Genomic DNA, 19,777 nt, shown 5'->3' with positions numbered 1-19,777 from the left:
CTGTATCATATGTTTGCGTTGTATCATAAGAGATCAAAGACATAATCCAGAAGATTTAGTCACTATATCTGAATACATATAAATCATAACAATTAAGCATAATCATACACAAGTAAATAAAACAAGTGAAAAGAAATACAACAAACATACAATATAATAAATGAGAAGTAAATAAATAAAATACACTATACACTAAATACAATATATATACAGGCACTGTACATTCCCATCAAGATAAATTTTATGTGGGAAAATTTAAGTCCCGGGCGAGGTGGGCCGCGAGCGGTCTAAGTGAAGCATCTTCTTCGAGAATAACATAGTCTAAAACATTTAAATCTGACATGTGATTGCATTCTTGCGCTTTACTGAAGAATTTATCATTCGCTTTGTGTAGATAAGTTTCTACCGTTTCCATTTTCAGGTCATCGTGCAATGTTTGATTTGAGACGTAGTAGTGCGCATTTGCTATCATTCTAAGTACCTTATTCTGGATGATTTGTAGCGTGTTCAACTCCTTTTTCTGAACTGTTGCCCAAGCCGGAGAAGCGTACGCAAAAATAGGGCGTATGATGGAGTTATAAATATGTCTTTTTCTTTTGATGTCTAATTTGGAGGTCGCAGACAGAAGCGGCTTTAGACTTTGAATTACTCCAATAGTCTTACCTCTGACACATTTTACATGCTCTTTCCAAAGGAAATTAGCACTATAATTTAGACCTAAATAAGTAGCAGTTTTTACAACTGGAACTACCGTATTAAATAACAAAAGTTGTTCAGATAAAGGGTGATTCATTTTGTTCTTTTTAAAAATCATAAGCTTAGATTTATCTGCATTAATTGCAATTTTCCAGTTGGTACACCAAGCTTCAAGTTTTGGCATAAATTTTTGTAGTTTCTTAATCGCAAAATTTGGTGACCCAGACTTAACGGCAAAAGCTGTGTCGTCTGCGTAGCAGCCCATGAAGAAATTTGGATCTAGATGTTCTGCAGGTAGATCTGCTACATAGAATAGATAGAGCACAGGCCCTAAAATAGATCCTTGAGGGACCCCGGCCTGCACTTGCTTTTTATCTGAGGTGCTATCATCAATGTGAATGCTGAATGTTCTATGGGAAAGAAACGAGTGAATAATTTTGATCAATTCGGTGCTGAACTGCAAACCGATTAATTTATAGATTAACCCCTCATGCCAGACGCGGTCGAACGCTTTCGCCACGTCTAACATGAGTAAGGCAACATATCTTTTATTGTGCAGTGCACTACCAATAAACTCATTAAGTCTAACCAGTTGCTTTGTCGTGGATAGGGCTTTCCGGAATCCAAACTGTTCAAGTGGTAATTTATCTAGATGTGGTTGAATTCTGCTGAGGATAATTCTTTCGAGTATTTTTCCCATGCTGGGCAGTAGGCTAATGGGCCTGTACCCATCCGTTTTCGTCAGATTCTTACCCGGCTTTGGGATCACAATCATTTTAGCAGACTTCCATATATTTGGAAAATAACTATTGAACAGACAGGCATTCAGAATACCTGTAAGTCGATTAATCATATTTATTGGCAGCCATTTTAGCGCCACATTATTAACATTATCCTGCCCGGGGGCCTTTCTATTCCTGAGCTTTTTAATAATATTCATGACTTCATGTGGTGAGGTAAGTTCTAAGTGATTTTGTAAATTATTTTTGCAAAGCCATTCAGACACTGTGGAGTTCACATGAGTTGTAAAATCCTGATTACACGGATAAGAGTTAGTAATGAATTGCCTTTCAAAGTGCTCAGCGAGTGTATTGCATTTTTCAATATTTGTGAGCGCAATGCCATGCTCATGGTAAATCGGTCTATTAACTGTGGGTTTATTTTTGAGACGTTTTACAAACGACCAGAATGAGCTACTAGGCTCGTTAAAACTCTCAATTTTCTCATCCCAGAGCTCTTTACGGTGGGAGTTTATCTGTTTTTTAATCTCTTTACTAAGTCTATTCATCTCTTTTTTGGTATCAGGATTGCACGTGAGATGAAACCTTTTCCTGAGCTTATTTCGATCTCTGATGAGACTTTTAATCCTTTGTGGTAGTTTATTAGTAACTTGTCTTCTAGGAATTTTTCTAGTGGCCGCATGGTAGGCACTTTGTATGTCTTTTGTAAGATGCATGGTCGCAATCTCAATATCCTCCGGAGTGCGTAAAATACTGTTAGTATTACATTTTGAGAGAATTTCATTGAAAATTTTCCAGTTAGTAGAATTAATTTGCTCTTCCATAATATCTTTGTTTGTACCTAGGGTCGCAATGACCGGGCAGTGGTCTGAGTCTAAATCTTGAATAACCTCTAGATTGAAAGAGAGGGAGATGGTTGAAATGAAAATATCCAAAATGTCCCCTGTATTGGGATTGTTCGGCAGATACGTGTACTCACTTGGTACATGAAAGTAAATAGGATAATTATTAACGAATTCTGAAAGCTTTTTTCCGTTTTTATTTGTTCTCCTGCAATTCCAATCCTGGCTTTTAGCATTTAAATCCCCTGCAAGGATGATTTGTTTATTGGTGTCCAGTAATTTTGCGAGATAATTTATATCAAGCATATTCTGTGGAGGATTGTACATGGAAGTGAAGTAAACGTTACCATAATGCGGCAGAAATACCGACACAGTCACAATTTCATGCCCATTATGTCGCTCTTCGCAGATCAGACAAAATTGGAGAGAGTTGCGTACAAAAATCGCGACCCCCCCACCTCGGTGACTTAGACGGTCGCATCGATAACATGAATAATTTGGAATCTTCATCGGGGTGCTTGGCGTAGCGAAGGTTTCAGTAATGAGCGCCACGTCAATATTATGACATGAGATGAAGTTTGACAGTTCAGTGAGCTTATAGTGAATGCTACGGGCATTCCAAGTCATAATAGAAATGGGAACTTTTGTTGGTCTAGTTTGACCCATTATCTATAGTAGTAGAAGTATTTTTCTCTTGATTATTATCTTTTATTTCCTTGACTTGTTGCGAGATCTGAAATCCCGCATTTTTTATTACAGAAACTAGTTCCGCAAGGTCCGTGAAGACTTGTTTTGCTTCACTCAATATATCCGAGTAAAGGCCTGTGGAGAGCGCCTGCGAATAGGATTTATTTTCAATTACCCTACTGGGGAAATTGATTGGTTTCTCGGATTTTCTTTTGGGGAACTTCTCACACCCCCTGAAACTAGAAGTGTGGGAACCCCCGCAATTGGCACAGACTGGAGGCTTGTCATTGTTGTCTTTATCAGGGCATTCCTTAACAAAATGTCCTTTGCCGCATCTGACACATTTGGGTGCATAATTGCAACCCGCTTGTGTGTGATTAAACCCCTGGCAACGAAAACATTGCAGGGGTCCTTGTCGACCTAAATACTCTTTGATTTTAATTTTCATGTGACACAGAAATCTCTCATTGTATATTTCCTTGGACTTGTCACATTTAGGTAGTGAAATTAAAAACAGAGGAAGCTTGGTGACCTCTCCATTACGCCGTCTTGTCATCTGTTTAACATCGTTGATTTGATAATCAAGTTGTTCGAGTTCAGATTTGATGTCATCGATCAGGGTATGTTCCGTAAGTCCACGAAGGACAACTTTTAAATATCGGTCTTCCGGGAGGATGTACGAGTGGTGTTCAACCTGTTTTTCCTTAAGTATTTGGACAACAGTCCGGTAATCGTCAGGTGTTTCGGTAATGACTTTAATACTTCCCGAAGGAATATGTTCCCCGTGAAATTTGATTTTTCGCTGTAGGAATATGGATCGAATTTCACTCCATTTCAGTTAATTTTCTTTAAGAGTAATTGGCGGAATTTTTGAATTCCTATTATCTTGTTTTTGCTTATTTGTGGTCATGTCAGTGTGGTTTTCGTTACCTGGTGCAGTTGTATCCATTGTCTCATTAATTTGCGTATGAGTGTTTTGATTAACTGCTACCTCAGTAGCTGGTGTAATTGGGATACTGTCCTGATTTTGTTGGTTTTGTGTAGTACTTTTAGGGGAACTACTAAGTTTAATTTTCTTAAAATTTTGTCTCTGAGATCTAACTCTGACTGTTTGATCACCTTTAGTCTTTGGTAAGTCATGATCTGAGCTCGTGGGCTGATCCAGTGGTATTTCACTCAGAGCATCAAAATTGTTGCGTAATTTAATTGGACTTCTGTCCCTATCATTATCTGGATTTTTATCATGTGAGGATTTATGCAGAGTTTTATCCTGTTGTGTTAACTGTGTGTTAACAGCAACTAGCATTGCAGTCATACTTTTTAGAAAATTGTACATCTTATTCTCAGTATCAGTGAGTGTACCATTCTGCAGGCGAATGGCATCGAGTTCACTAATCTGTACCCTCACGGCATCCAAAATCGTATCCATAATCGCAATACAGAATTAAGAAATCCTGCGCCCAATCAGCAGTCCAGAGTCCCGCGCCCCGGAACCGGACCCACTCGACGGTGTTCCGGCAGACGGATGAGCGGGCGAAAGTCTGCTAGGCCCCTATCTCACACCTGACAGCGTGAGCCTGGGGGTAACTAAGCAGACACACAACCAAAATCCGAAATTTAATTACTCTCACGCAATTAACTTAAAATATGATAAATAATTTAATTTATAAAATTAATACGCAAAAATACGCGCAGAAAAATCAGTATCAATAGCGCGGTATCACTCGTACCAGCAATCAGGCATAATTCGCAAGAAAAGGTAAACTAGCATGAAAATTCTGAAAATAATACAAAATAATAAAATTATAAAAGCAACCAGGCTTTTAAAAATAAATACAGACCGAAGATTAGCATTTAAAAATGCTGATGCATGCAGATAAGCGTTTGCACGTGGTCACACACCGCAGCACACGCAGATCGGACAGGGCGTACACGTGAAACAGGATCGGAGGCAGGCACAATATCGACGACGAACCTTCTCCTTTGGCGTCCACCCCTGAAATGAATCCAATGAAAGAGGGGGCACTGAACGAATTTTTATACCCTCTGGTAGTACCAAACGCGAGGAGGTAACGCCATCTATCGGCAAAAATAACTGAATTAAAATAGCAGAATTTTAAAGGCATTAGGAAGGACTGGATTGGACTTAAAATTGTTAACTAAACATGCTAAATCTTTGTGAATATGAAAAGCCTCATATCAAATATTAGAATTAAAAAAAAAGTTCTGTGAAAAACTGTATTGGAAATTGTATTATTAACTAAAGTGGGTAAAAGTTTTGCGAACGGAAAAAGCTTCCTCATGTTGTGAGAGTCCGAGCAGGTTATTTTTCCAAATATCAATAATATTCTTTGTTCTGTCCTTAAAGATCTTATCTCTGAATTAATCACAGTTTTGACTTAAGCTAGTTTAAAATTATCCATGAAACTTGACAACAATAAACACCAACAAATGTTGGGGAATCAAATTTCTTTGAAACATATCCACTTTCACAAAATTTTAAATGCTTTAATTAGTGACATTAATTCCAATCCAATTTTGACCACAGTTTTAAAACTTCCACTATTTTAAATTTTATTTTTCCTCTTAAATTCGTTTTTACTCTATAGATTCATTTTTATTCATTCATAGATATTCATTTTATTTCATTTTCATTCATTCATAGATATTCATTTTATTTCATTTTCATTCATTCATAGATATTCATTTTATTTCATTTTCATTCATTCATAGATATTCATTTTATTTCATTTTCATTCATTCATAGATTTTCATTATATTCTTTTTCTATTTATTTCTTTGTTTATTTGGCTGTTTGCTCCACTCTCACTGCATTTCGCCCCCCCCCCACACTCCTGAAGACGAAGAATCTATGCAAATGCTCTCGAAATCAATAGAATTTTATTTAAAGAATGGGTTAGGCTCTACGCTTATTCTCCCTTAATTTTGCATAATACATTGACAAGATTATACAATTTTACTGTTATTATATATTCGAAAATACTTGTATTAATGTTGTACATACTTATTTTACGTAAATAAAGCATTATTAAATAATTGGTTAACAATGATTAACAAAGTATTTTTTTAATTAACAGAATCTTTTCGCATAATATTGCCATCGAAATGGTTGAATCACAGCAATAAAATATAAAATGTATTGTTTTGTAACCATAAAATAATAAAATACGTAATCTGCATTTAAAGAATTATAACTTAAGAAGAAGGATAAAGTTACTCTAATACAAATATTATAGTAATAATATAATGATGTACAGTTTATTTACTAAATAATGACAATAAACACAGCAAGAGTGTTAAAATAATCTAGCAAACACTTATGGAAATATTCTTTTCGAAAATAGTGCAAATATTCATCAAAGATTAAATATTTTCGATTCAAACAGTTGAAGCTCATAATATTTAGTCTTCTTATCTCTTTCACAATAAAACAGCACAATAAAGCAACACGAAAAAAGAAGTTTCATTAAATATACATACTTTTTTGCCGTTTCAAAGAATTATTGTATTCGAAGCATGCTTTCACAAACCATAGAATTTATATTTTGGTAAAATACAATAGCTTCTTCTTCCTGGTACCATAAAGTTGAATTATCTGCTATTTGCGAGCGAGTAATAACAAACACTTTGAAGGTATCAGAATAGTATTATCTGCTAACGAAAAGTACAAACTTTCAAGGTAATATCTATGTGTGTTATCAGAAAAACCTGATACAGAGCCAAGAAAATTTCCATACTTATTTTGCTATCAAATGTAGGAATATTCGAAGCAGCCTCAATAAGAGATAAAGTAGCATCCTTTACTTATGTAAGTATAGTAAGTTATCGAGTTACTTGTAGAGAATCCGTTATAAATCATGAAAGCGATAAAAATTTCGTCTGATATTTCTTTAGATATAGCCAACAGAATTTTTTATAACTTTTATTTTTATTTTCGACACTCTATTGCATTTAATAACGTAGCATAAATATAATAAATTTAATTATAAGAAAATTTATAATTTTATTTTATAAGTTCATGAAAAATATTGAATTTAATTTATATGTTCATGAGTTCAAGAATTTTAAACAGTCAATGACAATGAAACTGCACCTAGCAAAATAAATAAATTGGCTACTTATAAATACTAAAAATAGTACACTAAAAGTAATTTACATAGTGTGGTGTTTAATTACATTTTAGTGTTAAAGGGATGTGCTGAAAAACTGACACATATAATGAAGCGAATTTTGATGAATTGATAGAACCTGACAGACTTAAAACAAAATTATGTTTTTATTCTAATTATTATTCTATTGTTATATTTTAGCAAGTGAAATGCTAAAATAATTCTATTATTATTATTTTCTAAGGTGATTATTATTATTATTTTCTAAGTGAACTAAATATTAAGTGAATTCTATTATTATTATTATTTTACCAAGTGAAAGGAAATATGCTAAAAACATCATCAGAGGTAAGAAAAACTGTATTTTTTTCTCTTCTTATTCTGTTACGTACCTTTTTGGGAAAGACACGTAACACAATAATTAAATTTTCCTCACTACCTAACTAGGTCGAAATATTGCGTTGTGTATTAGCCGTAAAGACCCTAAATCTGTAGACTGGTCAGTATCAGGAGTAAAGTAAAATAAAACATACCATTCATTTCATTCAAATATAAAAATGGGAATTTATTTTATTTTTTTTTCAAAGTAGTATTGCATCCAATAGGTTAAAATTTTAGAGCATAATATGGCTATTATAATCAATTAAAATAAAAGAACCCCTTCCCGGGGAGATAAAAAACAATTAACAATTTTCTTTAACAAACAGGGTAACCATTTTTCAGAACAATAATTATCAACACTGGGTTTTTAAGAACTTTTTCAGACTTAGAAGCTGTAGGGTTTATATCTATTTTAACTAACATTTATTTTAAGCTATCTTTCCTGTCAAGCCTTTACTTTCCCCTGGAATTGCCAATGCCAGAGTATGTAAATTTTAGTAGAACGCGCAGAGTATTCAAATTTTTAGCAGAAGTAATTTTGAGTTAAATAGAAGGGAAACGAGTTTGTAAGTGTGCTTTCTTGATTCACGAGCGGGAAGGTTTCTAGGTAGAAATTTAAGAACCGCACGTTTCGGCCTGTGTGCTTGCTTCGGCAGTTAGTTGAATCTTTCAACTTCTTATTCAGGAAGTTTGCTGAAATCTCAGCTGTATCTTAGAACGCAGTTAAGTTAGTCACGTTTATAGAGCCTCGTAGGTAGAGACTTGTTATTTATTCATTTTTAGTTATACTTTCTTATTTTTATTTAACCGCCGGGTCGGCGTAGTTTGTAAGCGTCAAGTGAACGCATCTGTAACTTCTAAAGTGGAATAAAAAGGGAGTTAAACCCTTCTTAAGAGTTTTGTGTAATTTCCAGTTCATAGCAGTCACTACTACTGTTGCGGGAAAGTTGGGGCCACGCAACACCACAAAGCAAAGTACTTAATCATAAACACATTTTTCAATTACCATAATAATGCTAGGATGACCAGGTATAAGTTAGAGTACAGATATTTTTGTAAGCAGAAAATCATTCTAATGAAGATTACCGGAACTATTAATTGCACAAAATACCGGAAACAATATGAGATTCAAATTCTGTATTGCACACATTTAATTTCTTTTCCAAATTTTACTTCATTGGCAGAAAGGAACAGCAAATACCTATCTCAGACATTATTTAGTTTCTCCTATTTAGGCAAGCAAAAATTCACCATTAAGAGTATTATCATTTACATGGAAGAAAATTCCCTGGGCATTGGATAGAACCTCAATTTTTTAAACGGATAAAATTTTACATGGCTAAATTCTACTACTCTTTAAAATAGAAAACGCTAAATTATTCTTTTAATTCATTAATCCTTAAAACTTCCCGAATAACCTTTAATCAAACAAAAATATTTTTTTTTAAACTTATCTTGCTGCTTCGGTACGGCGTCCAACATTTTTATCACAAGCCGACGGAGATTGAAGGTGAGAATCAGAAGTCGCTATCAAGGATCCCGGGAAGAAAACAGGTGACGACCAACAAACAGCGAGGATTGAGACGAAGAGAACTTGCATATCTTTGACGAACGAAAGTAAATCAGAAAAGGGGAATCAGGTTTTACAAGAAGCAGGAAGAGTCCTTGAAAAAAGATTCAGCAGCTAAGAAGGTAATCGTCGCCGGATCCATCAGCACCGCCTTTTGAAGAGACAGGAGAAAAGGCATATGAAGACTGCAAAATTCCAAGGATGTTTTGGCAGGAAATCTTGAAGCGGATACAAATCATCCTAATGACCGGAGTTGATGAACAGCATATGGTGACAGAAGAAAACATTTATGGATAGTAATTGTGAAAACACTGCTTTGAAGAGATTATTCATCTCAAAAGCCTCTATTGAAGATATTGAAGAAAATATGTATCGACGGTTAATGCGACACTGTTATCTTAAAAGAACAGTTACAGCAATGAGTAAGCTATCAGTTTTTGGGCCAAAGCCACGAGAAGAAGTTTTTCGTCTCCCATCGCTGCTCCTAAGACGCAGGAAATATGCATGTTGTGGACCTTCACTTAAAACAGAACGAAACATCGAGCAGAAACGAGATGGAAAAAGAAGTCCCAAGAGCGAATTCTTGCCGAACAGCCCCTTTTAGATATGACAGGACAGCCGCATTGGCTAAACCCCCGCCCGAAAAGGTGAAAAAAACCAGTTGTCGAAAATCCCCGCCTTTAAGCCATGCAAAATTTCTACTTTTTCCCGAATGTTGAATTAAAAACGAACTTAATATCACGCCAAGATTGCTCCAAACCAAGGCCACGCCTAAACATCTACGAATGTCAGATATGACAACCCCTAAACTCCCCAGCCGGAAATCGTTTCCCGCGTTGGGCAAGAACCCGAAATTTTTGTTACAAAGCGAGCTTTTCGAAACTTCATCTCCCTGAATAACTTAGGAAGTTTTTCGTTAATTAAGTGACTATAACTTAAAATCTGCTCAAGCTAGAATTATGAAAGGTATCTCAAATTAAAGAGCTAATTTTTCTGCAACTACTGATACTAAATATTAAGAGTTAAACTTAAATTAAGTGACAAAAATCCTAGTTTATTACGTGGAAATTTACCCAATTCCATAGCGTGTTTCAGCGTGTTCTCAAGTAACGAATGAAAAGAAGTTACCAATATTTCGTACAGAAAATCCCAATTAAAATTAAACCAAATAGTACAAATAATTAATTGAAATACACGTTGTGTAGCATAAATTTAAAATAGTTAATAAATTAAATTTTGATAAGCAGTAATTAAAATAATTAAATGAATTTGCTATACAACAATTCTATACGTTTTTATTTATGCACTCTGAAAAGCCAAAATATTACAGCCATCCATCTCACTAAAGCAACTGTAGGAAAAAGCCAATGTATGTCAAGTTTATGAAACGGCATAAATAAATCTATATTAAATTATTTAAATTAGTGTTATTCTTGTTCTCTAGATTTGATAGGCAGAATATTAAGTCTTTATGTAAAAAATAGCTGATTAGCATTTTTGAAGCTAAGGATTCTAGCTTATTCGTAACGCGTGAATATTTAGATAGATATTTAAAGGGCGTGGAACAAGAATTCCGGTTAGAGTTGGGGTATCTGCGGATTACTGATGTTTAGCTCGGCGAAAATGAAAACACACTCTAGACAAAATACTTACTAGAGTAAAAGGTTTACGCAGATAAGATATATTCTGCCCAAATCTTGGCTAATTTTAAATCCGAGAATGGGAATATTATGTAGCAGTGAACATTGGAATGATTGAAGTTTCGTAGACTTTGTACTGACTTCAGTTTAGCTTCGAAAAATGGCGCATCTTGCAAACTTGAAAATAAATCAATGAATGATAAGAAAACCTTCGTTTACTTGAGGAGGCACTGCCGTAAGTTTCTTTGCGAGATCAAACTGACTTAGTTGAAGAAGTGGGCAATGATCTACTGGTAGATTCACTCTAATCATTCATGTGAAGAGTTCTGTCTCTCTTTTTATCAATTTGCTATCACCCAAAAATTATTATAGACCATGTACACCCTTTCATGATACTAATATCTTTCGTTTCCCACCAGAATAAAGTATCATTATTCTAGTATGCGCCGTTATTCTATTTGTCCGAATGCGCGTTATGGAACATAAAGTGAAATTTCAATGATTGCTGTCATTACCAAGCTATTTAATACAAGTTTAACTTAGATCAGACAATATTTTTGCGAAATATGTTGAAACAATAAATTCTATTTATTGGTCCTCAATATGAAATAAAAAGTATTCAAATTCTCTATTGAGGTCATAATGCTATCACCAGGTATCACAAGATACCATCTCAAATGTTGCAGCCTCCCTCATCGCTGAAGGTTTGAGTTTCAATAAGGATCACTACCACTTCATGCAAGCAGTTTTGATTTTTGGCCAATCAGTATAATTGTTCTTGCTAATTCTTGATATTAAGCTCCAGCTCAAAGCTATCTATAATTATATATGATTATATACATATATATAACTGTTACATAATTCTTTCACAACGAAAGTATGCTATATCTAGTATCTATCTATCTTAATATATGTATATGTTACCGTGAAAGACCGAAATTGGAGAATGTCGACTTTCACCGGAGAATATCAACATTCACCAAATACGTCGGTGAAAGACCGAATATTTCACTACATTCTTGTATATTCGGACCCTCACCGGTATATGTCGAGAATCACAGATATGCTCTGGTGAAAAGAGAGGTCATAAAGTGCCATAATAGTTTAAGTTGTTGCAATAAATAAGATTTGAATCACATAATTTAGTAAGTCTTTTATTACTGTTATTTTATTTTCGCATTTAGAACGTACTGTATAATTAAGTAAGTTTTTAATTTCTATTATTTTCCTTTCTCATTTTGAATGTATTGTGTGTTTTAGGTTCTCATTTTCTTAAGTTCTTATTTCAAGTCTCAAGTGCGTTTATTCGCGACTGAATTACGGAGAAGAAAATATAATATTGTTATATGTTCAACATTCACCACTAGTACATGGTGACTGTCGACATTGACCGGTGTAAGTCAGAAATAAGAGTATTTGGAAAATATTTCGGACATACACCAAGAGACTATGTGAATGTTGACATTCACTGGTGAAAGTCGACATTCTCCAGATTTCGGTGTTTCACCGTAACATATATATATATATATATATATATATATATATGGGTTAAACACATGCAGTAAAACAGATGTATATAAACATATAGTAACTCGTATAGAAATGCAGATAACTCATCTACATACAGCAAATTTAAACTTTTCACAAAAAAAAAAAAAAAAAAAAAAAAAAAAAAAAAAAACTGATAGAGTAAAAGAGGAAGTAATAAACTACTAAATAAACTTTTGCCTATGCTGAATCAAAGTAGACTTCAGTCTTGCTTAAGCAAATTTTTAACTTCAGATAATTTTACCAAAAATTTAATTGATTGGTTGCAAACATGTAAAAACATATTCTTAATTCATTTAAAAAGTTTTATTCAAACCACTTATGTAGGCAATCAAATTATCAAGGATCTTATAATTATAAACTTGCAGAGTCATTAAGTTTTCTTTTGAAACAGGAGACGGAAAAAATGTGCAGCGCTATCGCCGGGACTCGAGCCCTGGACCTGTCGAATACGCCTCGAGTATGCGACGAAGACATGAGGAAAGAAGGAAGGAAATACACTGAAGTGACAAAAGTCATGGGATACCTCCTAAAATTTTGTCTTTCCTCCTTTTGCCCGGCGAAGTGCAGCAACTCGACGTGGCATGGACTCAACAAGTCGTTGGAAGTCCCATGCAGGAATATTGAGCCATGCTGCCTCTATAGACGTCCATAATTGTGAAAGTGTTGACGGTGCGGGGTTTTGGGCACGAAATGACCTCTCGATGATGTCCCATAAATGTTCGATGGGATTCATGTCGGGCGATCTAGGTGGCCAGATCATTCGCCGCTGGAATTGTCCAGAATGTTCTTCTAATCAATCGTGAACAATTGTGGCCCGGAGTACATGGCGCATTGTCATCCATAAAAATCCCATCATTGTTTGAGTACGTGAAGTCCATGAATGGCTGTAAGTGATCTCCAAGTAGCTGAAGGTATCCATTTCCAGTCAATGATCGGTTCAGTTGCACCAGAGGACCGAGTCCATGCCATGTAAAAACAGTCCAGACCATTATGGAACCACCACCAGCTTGAACAGTGCCTTGTTGACAACTTGGGTCCATGGCTTCGTGGGGGTCTGCGCCACACTTGAACCCTACCATCAGCTCTTACCAACTGAAATCGTGACTCATCTGATCAAGCCACGGTTTTCCATTCGTTTAGGGACCAACCGATATGCTCACGAGCCCACGAGAGTCGCTGCAGGCGATATCGTGCTGTCAGTAAAGGCACTCGAGTCGGTCTTCTGCTGGCATAGCCCAAGGAAGACAAATTTCGCCGCACCGTCCTATCGGACACGTTCCTCGTACGTACCACATTGATTTCTGCGGTTATTTGCCGCAGTGTTGCTTGTCTGTGAACATTGACAACTCTACGCAGACGTCGCTGGTCTCGGTCGTTGAGTGCAGGTGGTCGGCCACTGCGCTGTCCATGGTGGGATGTTATGCCTGAAATTAGATACTCTCGGCACACTCTTGACACTGTGGATCTCGGAATGTTGAATTCCCTAACGATATCCGAAGTGGAATGACTCATGCGTCTAGCTCCAACTACCATTCAGCGTTCAAAGTCCGTTAATTCTCGTCGTGCGGCCATAATCACGTCAAAGCCTCTTCACATGAATAACTTGAACACAAATGAAAGCCCTGCCAAAGCACTTCGCATTTAAACATTTTCTACGCGATACTACTGCCATCTGCATATTTGCATATTGCTATCCCATGACTTTTGTCACTTCAGTGTACCTTATATACTCTCCCCCTTTTCTTAAAGGGCAACTGCGGATTAGCGGACCCAGTCGCCGCTGGTGGTGATAAATTATCGTCCCCCATGTAAGTTTTTTTTTTTTTTTTTTCTTTTTTAAAGGAGACCTGAAAAATGGGCAATGTCCTCTCCGGGACTTGAACCCTGGACCTTTCGAATACATGTCGAGTATGCTTCCAATTACACCACGAAGGTATGCAGAAAGAAGGGAGAAAATACCTTATAAACTTTCCAATCTGAAATACAACTATAACAAGCTTTACTGGACCGTCAACTTTCTACATCCAGAATTTGACAAAATAAAATTGTTATATTTTTTCAAATAAAATCAACTCTTCTCACCGGCAGTCAACATAAGCCCGATTTTTTCATTCAATTATCAGAAGACTTTAAAGCAGTTGGCTTACAAACCATCATGAACTTGATGCTAAAGTAATTTGTTACTGCCAAAAACCAGCACATAATCCTTATGTTGACGATCGCTATAATCACATAATCACAGGTAATTTCGACATAGTCAATGACCTACAATTAAAGTAATTTATGAAACTTGGAACTAAATTCAGACCAGTACAAAGAATCAGCAAGAACTACTGTCTCAATAGTACTGAAAACAACCTGAATAAATTTATAATTAAACCAGCACACTCGGTATTTGAGGAAATAAATCTGGAAGAAATAGTAGGCTCTTGCAAACTTCTTTTAAAAAAAAGAGGGGAAGAGGTTTTTCAAAATCATAACACTTAATTTGTTTAATTTCGAGATTTAGTCTAAGTCTTCACAGTAATGCATTCTTAGAGTAAAAAGTGGAAGTTTGTAGGAAAATTAAGAATAGAATTAATAAAGGGAAATTTGCAGGAACTTTTAACTCAAGTGCACTTAAGTACAAATTACAGAAAGTTAAGAAGAAATTTACTGTTACCAAAATAGATTATCAAAATAATTTCAGTATCATTTGAGAAAAATTTTACAAATATTGGACAATACTAATTTAAAACTATTTGCCAGTGTCTATAGGTACATACAGGGCATTATTACTTTTCATAGTTTTGATTCTAATGAGAAATTTCAAATATCCCCTTCTAGCTTAAAACTTGATAAAACAAATGCAAGTCGACAAGAAATAGTTTTTCTTAATCTACAAATTATTCAATACAATAAAATCAAAATGTTTGGTAAAAGAAGAGAATTTAAATTTACTACTATTAAATTAATTAAATGGCATCCCAACTTATCAAGAAAAGTTATTAGCAACACAGTAATCAATCAAATTAGTAGACTCGAAAATATTTCTGCAGAAATAGACAACTTAAAAAATGAACTAATTTTATGATCTAAATTTCTTATAGAAAAAAAAAAAAAAATACTTTCTTATTTAATAAATCATTCACTTAATAAAGCAGGCGGTAACTTTGAAATTTAATTTTTAAACTATTAAGTTGTGTCTTATCTTAAACCGCCAACGGAGGATGAGATCAGAGGTGTCGTTAGATTTGAAGATTCATATGTTTTGTATTTAATTGTAAATTATTGTAAATAATTCTGGCTACCTCCCTTTTATTAACAAAAAGCCTTTTAAATTTTTTCTAAAGCCACAAATATTACTGACTCTGGGTGAACACTTTTGACTGTTTCTTTTAAATATTTTCTGTTCCCTTGACTTATCAGACAGCGATTATTATATTTTAATCTGTTAGTTTAACACAAGGACATTTGGATATCACAATAACCAGAAGGAGATAAAAACCGGTCATTTAACATCTCACCGTTACTAGTTTGATTTCCTTGGTTTACAGCCAAACAATCTCTCAAGTCTCTCAAGCGTAGTCGGTACAAAAGAACATCCTTTTCGATTCAACAATATAAGCAAATTCGCTGCATAGAGTTTAAGTTAGGACTTTAATTTTTCGCCTATATTTATTATATATAAATGCACGTAAGACCTTTTTATATTTAAATATATAATAATTTAAATTGTATAATATACTTACATTTGTTTGTATGCATTTAAATATTTATAAGGTATTTCTCCCGCCTTTTTAGCATGCCTTCGTGGTGTAGTGGTCAGCACGCTCGACGCGTATTCGAGAGGTCCAAGGCCTCGAGTCTCGGCGAGGGAATTGATCATTTTTTATCTCTTCGGTTTCAAAGAATACCTAATGTCTCTACAGTGGCGCCCGAACTAAAAAGGTGGTGGGTGATGATTCTCCACCACCAGGATTTGGCGATCGGGTCCCCTAATCCCCTGTCGCCCTTTAAAACGGGGAGTGTATATAAAGTATTTCTTCCGCCTTTCTTAGCAGGCCTTCGGGGTGCAGTGGTCTGCACGCTCAGCGCGTAATTGAGAGGTCCGCGTTTCGATTCCCGGCGAAGGCGTTGCATAAATTTCATCTTACCTGCTTACAAAAACCCTAATGTCTCTACACAGTTTTTAATCGAAATAATTAATGATTTGGAATTTAAAGCTGAAACAAGGAAATGCATTTCTTTTTAACTTACTTAAAACTATTTTATGTCATTTTCAGCCTTGTTGTGAAACAATTTTTTAATCAAAATAATCAACAGTTTAGAATTTAAAATTGAAACAAAAAAATTCATTCTATTTTAAAAGACTATTTTAATTCTCTTAAAAGCGTTTCATCTCACTTTCAGCTAATTTTAAAACCAAAAGGATTTCGGTACAATTTTACTTCGAATATGCTCCTTGGGGAATCGAAATATTTGGAATAGTAGGGGGCAGCCTGTTGCATGCCCTTGAGAATGCTGGAGCATGAAACTCGAGGATGAACTTTACTAGCAGTAGTAAAAGTTGCAGCCGAACGTGAGACTGTGATGTTACTATTATTGGGGGTAGGAACAGCGGTCGGACAGGATCGAGTACTGGTTTTATTGGAAGCATTCTAGGATTTTGGAAATTGTGGGTACTAATACCAATTCGGTGCGTGAGGTCCCAGGCAGTTCGCACACTTTATCGGCTCTTCGAAGGTTTTTGAGCATTCTCTGGCTTAATGTGGGCCTGCACTTCTTATACAGAGTTGCGGAAGCGTACACACTTGAGGGCTGTGGAAAACACCCTGGCAGCTTCATCACTGGGAAGGACCTTTCCGTCCTCTAAATCGCTCGACTTTGGTATCAGTTTCGAGGAGCTCAGTCAGGTTGTAAACCTCATCAGCCTTCAAACTGTTGTGGATCTGCAGGTAGAAAAGCGGTATTGCATTTCTGTCTTCCATCTCTTCAGCTGCGAGATTTCACACACTCTAAACCCGAACACTTCGATTTCGGTCTGTACAACGTTGATCGGGGTGTTCGAGGAAAGCCCTCGTAAGACAATTTTTAAGGGGCGTTCGTATTTTAGAGTGTGAGATTTAAACTCAGTTTGATATTCAGAAAGAAAACGAACAAGTGCTCTATAATCGTTTTCATTGAGCAACACTACTCTTTCTATCGAAATCGAAATCGAGTCAATGGCTAGGCGGCAATTAGTAGCCAACCGCTACTTTAACCGTCTCTGTTGGTAAATTGCCCTAAGGCGTTGGTACTTAAGTTTTTAATTAAGGCGATTTACGCCGCGCCAACTAGGCGAAACTTGTCAAATTTTGTGAAATGTAGGTGGAATGGAGGGAGATGATTGGCAGGAACCTGTCACGTGGGTGGTCTCCCACCCAAGTTCAGATTCCGAGCAAAGCAGCTTACGCGTGCAATGAGAAATATTGGATATATTAATAATTATCAAGTTTTGAAACGGGTTATCCAGATTGGAATAATTAAACTAATATCGCGATCTAAGTGAAGACAAATGGCACAACTAAGTGCAACAGATTAGCTAAACAAAATATTCAAATTCATCCCTGCTGTAAAACACAGATTAGACACGTGGGGGTCACCCTCCCGTGAACTGTCCACAGCCAATGCATCTGGAAATAGTAGATATCACAATTCAGTGAAATCTTGGTACTCTTTCTACTGGATTGACGGTTTTATGTACTCTACCGTTTGACAACAGCGCCACCTCACTGCTCCGATATCCTGTTTGAGCATGTCCGATGTTCTTCAACGTTCTGGGCTACGCTGCCGCTGCGTTATCTACAACCCTTGTAACTAAAAACTGTAAATATTTAATTTAATAAATTGTTCATGATTCTATGATATTACGTTGACTCTTCAGGGAGTGTTAACCTCTTACCGTAACATCATTCAATAATTCAAGGACTTCTCATTAGGTATTTCTGTCCTTCTAGTCTACTTAAAAGCGAATTTAACTGCAAAAATAATAAATAAAGATCCTAATAGACTTTGAAATAATTAAAGAATAATATTACTACGCCTTCTCAATATTTCAGTTTCCTGTTAAGATTTCAAATGCGTTTAGTCCTCCGTAGGGAGGTAATTTATCTAAGATGAATCAAATAAAAAAATTGAGAAAATTAAAACTAAAAAAAAGAAAAATTAAACAGTTTAAAAAATGTAGATTGAATTCATCCCATTAATACATGAATTCATCACAGCAAAAAGACCGAAAAATTACTTACAAGAGCAATTGTGTTCTATCTCTTATAAATAATATTTTCAAAATGTTCGCAGAAGACACTATAGTTACGGATATTTTAAGCAAAAAACTACACTTCTAACAGGTCTTAGTTTCTAAAATCAGAAAGGCGGAGCCTTACGAAAGCCATCAGAAAAAATAATAATATATAAATAAATAAAATAAATACAAAATACAATTCAAAATAAATATAAAATTAAATTAAAAATGAATAAATAAAATTGATAATTTATTTTAATATTATAAGTAATTAAAATTAAAATTCAATAAAACGTCAGGAGATAAACAAAAATAAGTTGTTAAACTTATTATGAATAATTAAATAACAAAACAAAATATCTGATCTCGTTCTATTTGGCGCTGCGACTGGAAAGACAGTTTTATAAGAAAAACTAAGAAATAGCTGCTCTGGGCTCCGGTTCAATATAAGCCCTGAATAAACAATGTAATACAATATTTCAACCGGTGATAGAAAAAAAGACCGCTCATTATCCAACTCACCAATGAAAAAATAAGGTAAAGCTGTTAAAATGCCACTATAAGCATAGAAAGAATGTTAGAAGCAGTCGCCAAGTATGGAAATAAATATGGTTGCTTCGTCCTTTCATCCAAAATGACTTCGCCTAATTTCCCTCGTACTTCTGCAGGAGTGTCTTTGCAATTTCCATTACTGTTCTGTTAATCTCAGTATTATGTGTCATATGGGGAAGCGAAATGGGTTTGGTTTATTTGACAATGGGAAAGCACGCTACGGCTATCTGTCTAAGGGAAGGGATGGTTTCATGAAGGACCTTCTAAGGGAAACTTGCTCCTAACCATATTTTACATGGGGAAAACTACGAAAATACCCAAGCAGCTAGCCCATTCGCCTGAAATCGAACTCAGGTCGAATTAGCAGTGTTCAGCGCCGATTTCCTCTTTGCCCGCTGGTGCACTTTTGCGGCGAGCGAGATGGGATTTTTTCTCTACCTCTGCTCTTTCATTCCCTATCTCTTTAATCTCTTAATTCCTACTACTATTTTCACATCACTATTGATATCTATAATTATTAGTGAGTTATTTTTGTATGAATTTCGACACATGATTATTAAAACTTTTTCCTTAGCTTCGTTTTTAATGTACTCTTTAATCTTGATTTGGTATTTATTTACGTGTTATACAAAATTTAAATTATAAACATTAATAACAAACGCAACTACTCTTTATGATAATTAAATAAATGTAGCGATATCACCCAGCCTAATCAAAAATACG

At 35.3% G+C, this 19,777-nt stretch overlaps 1 protein-coding gene across 2 annotated transcripts in view; it reads right to left on the bottom strand.

Moving 5' to 3' along the window:
• The window catches only part of LOC118189202 (DNA damage-regulated autophagy modulator protein 1-like), a 37,511-nt gene extending 30,872 nt beyond the window's left edge, over window positions 1-6,639 (bottom strand). The window contains exons 1-2 of one of the 2 annotated variants that reach the window (XM_085809275.1): window positions 6,467-6,639; window positions 4,807-4,961 (exon numbers count right to left, since the gene is read on the bottom strand). The gene's annotated coding sequence lies outside the window, so the exon portion shown is untranslated. The remainder of the gene's footprint in view (window positions 1-4,806; window positions 4,962-6,466) is intronic. The other variant, XM_085809274.1, reaches the window with a different exon arrangement.
• Between the last annotated feature and the right edge of the window lie 13,138 nt (window positions 6,640-19,777).

The sequence above is a fragment of the Stegodyphus dumicola genome, chromosome X2 (genome assembly GCF_044657685.1).
Source record: "Stegodyphus dumicola isolate Sdum_Otavi_A_Nest chromosome X2, ASM4465768v1".
In the NCBI taxonomy this organism is placed as follows: domain Eukaryota; kingdom Metazoa; phylum Arthropoda; class Arachnida; order Araneae; family Eresidae; genus Stegodyphus; species Stegodyphus dumicola.
Note: the sequence above shows the minus strand (reverse complement) of the source record. Positions and strands in the feature narration are given on the sequence as shown.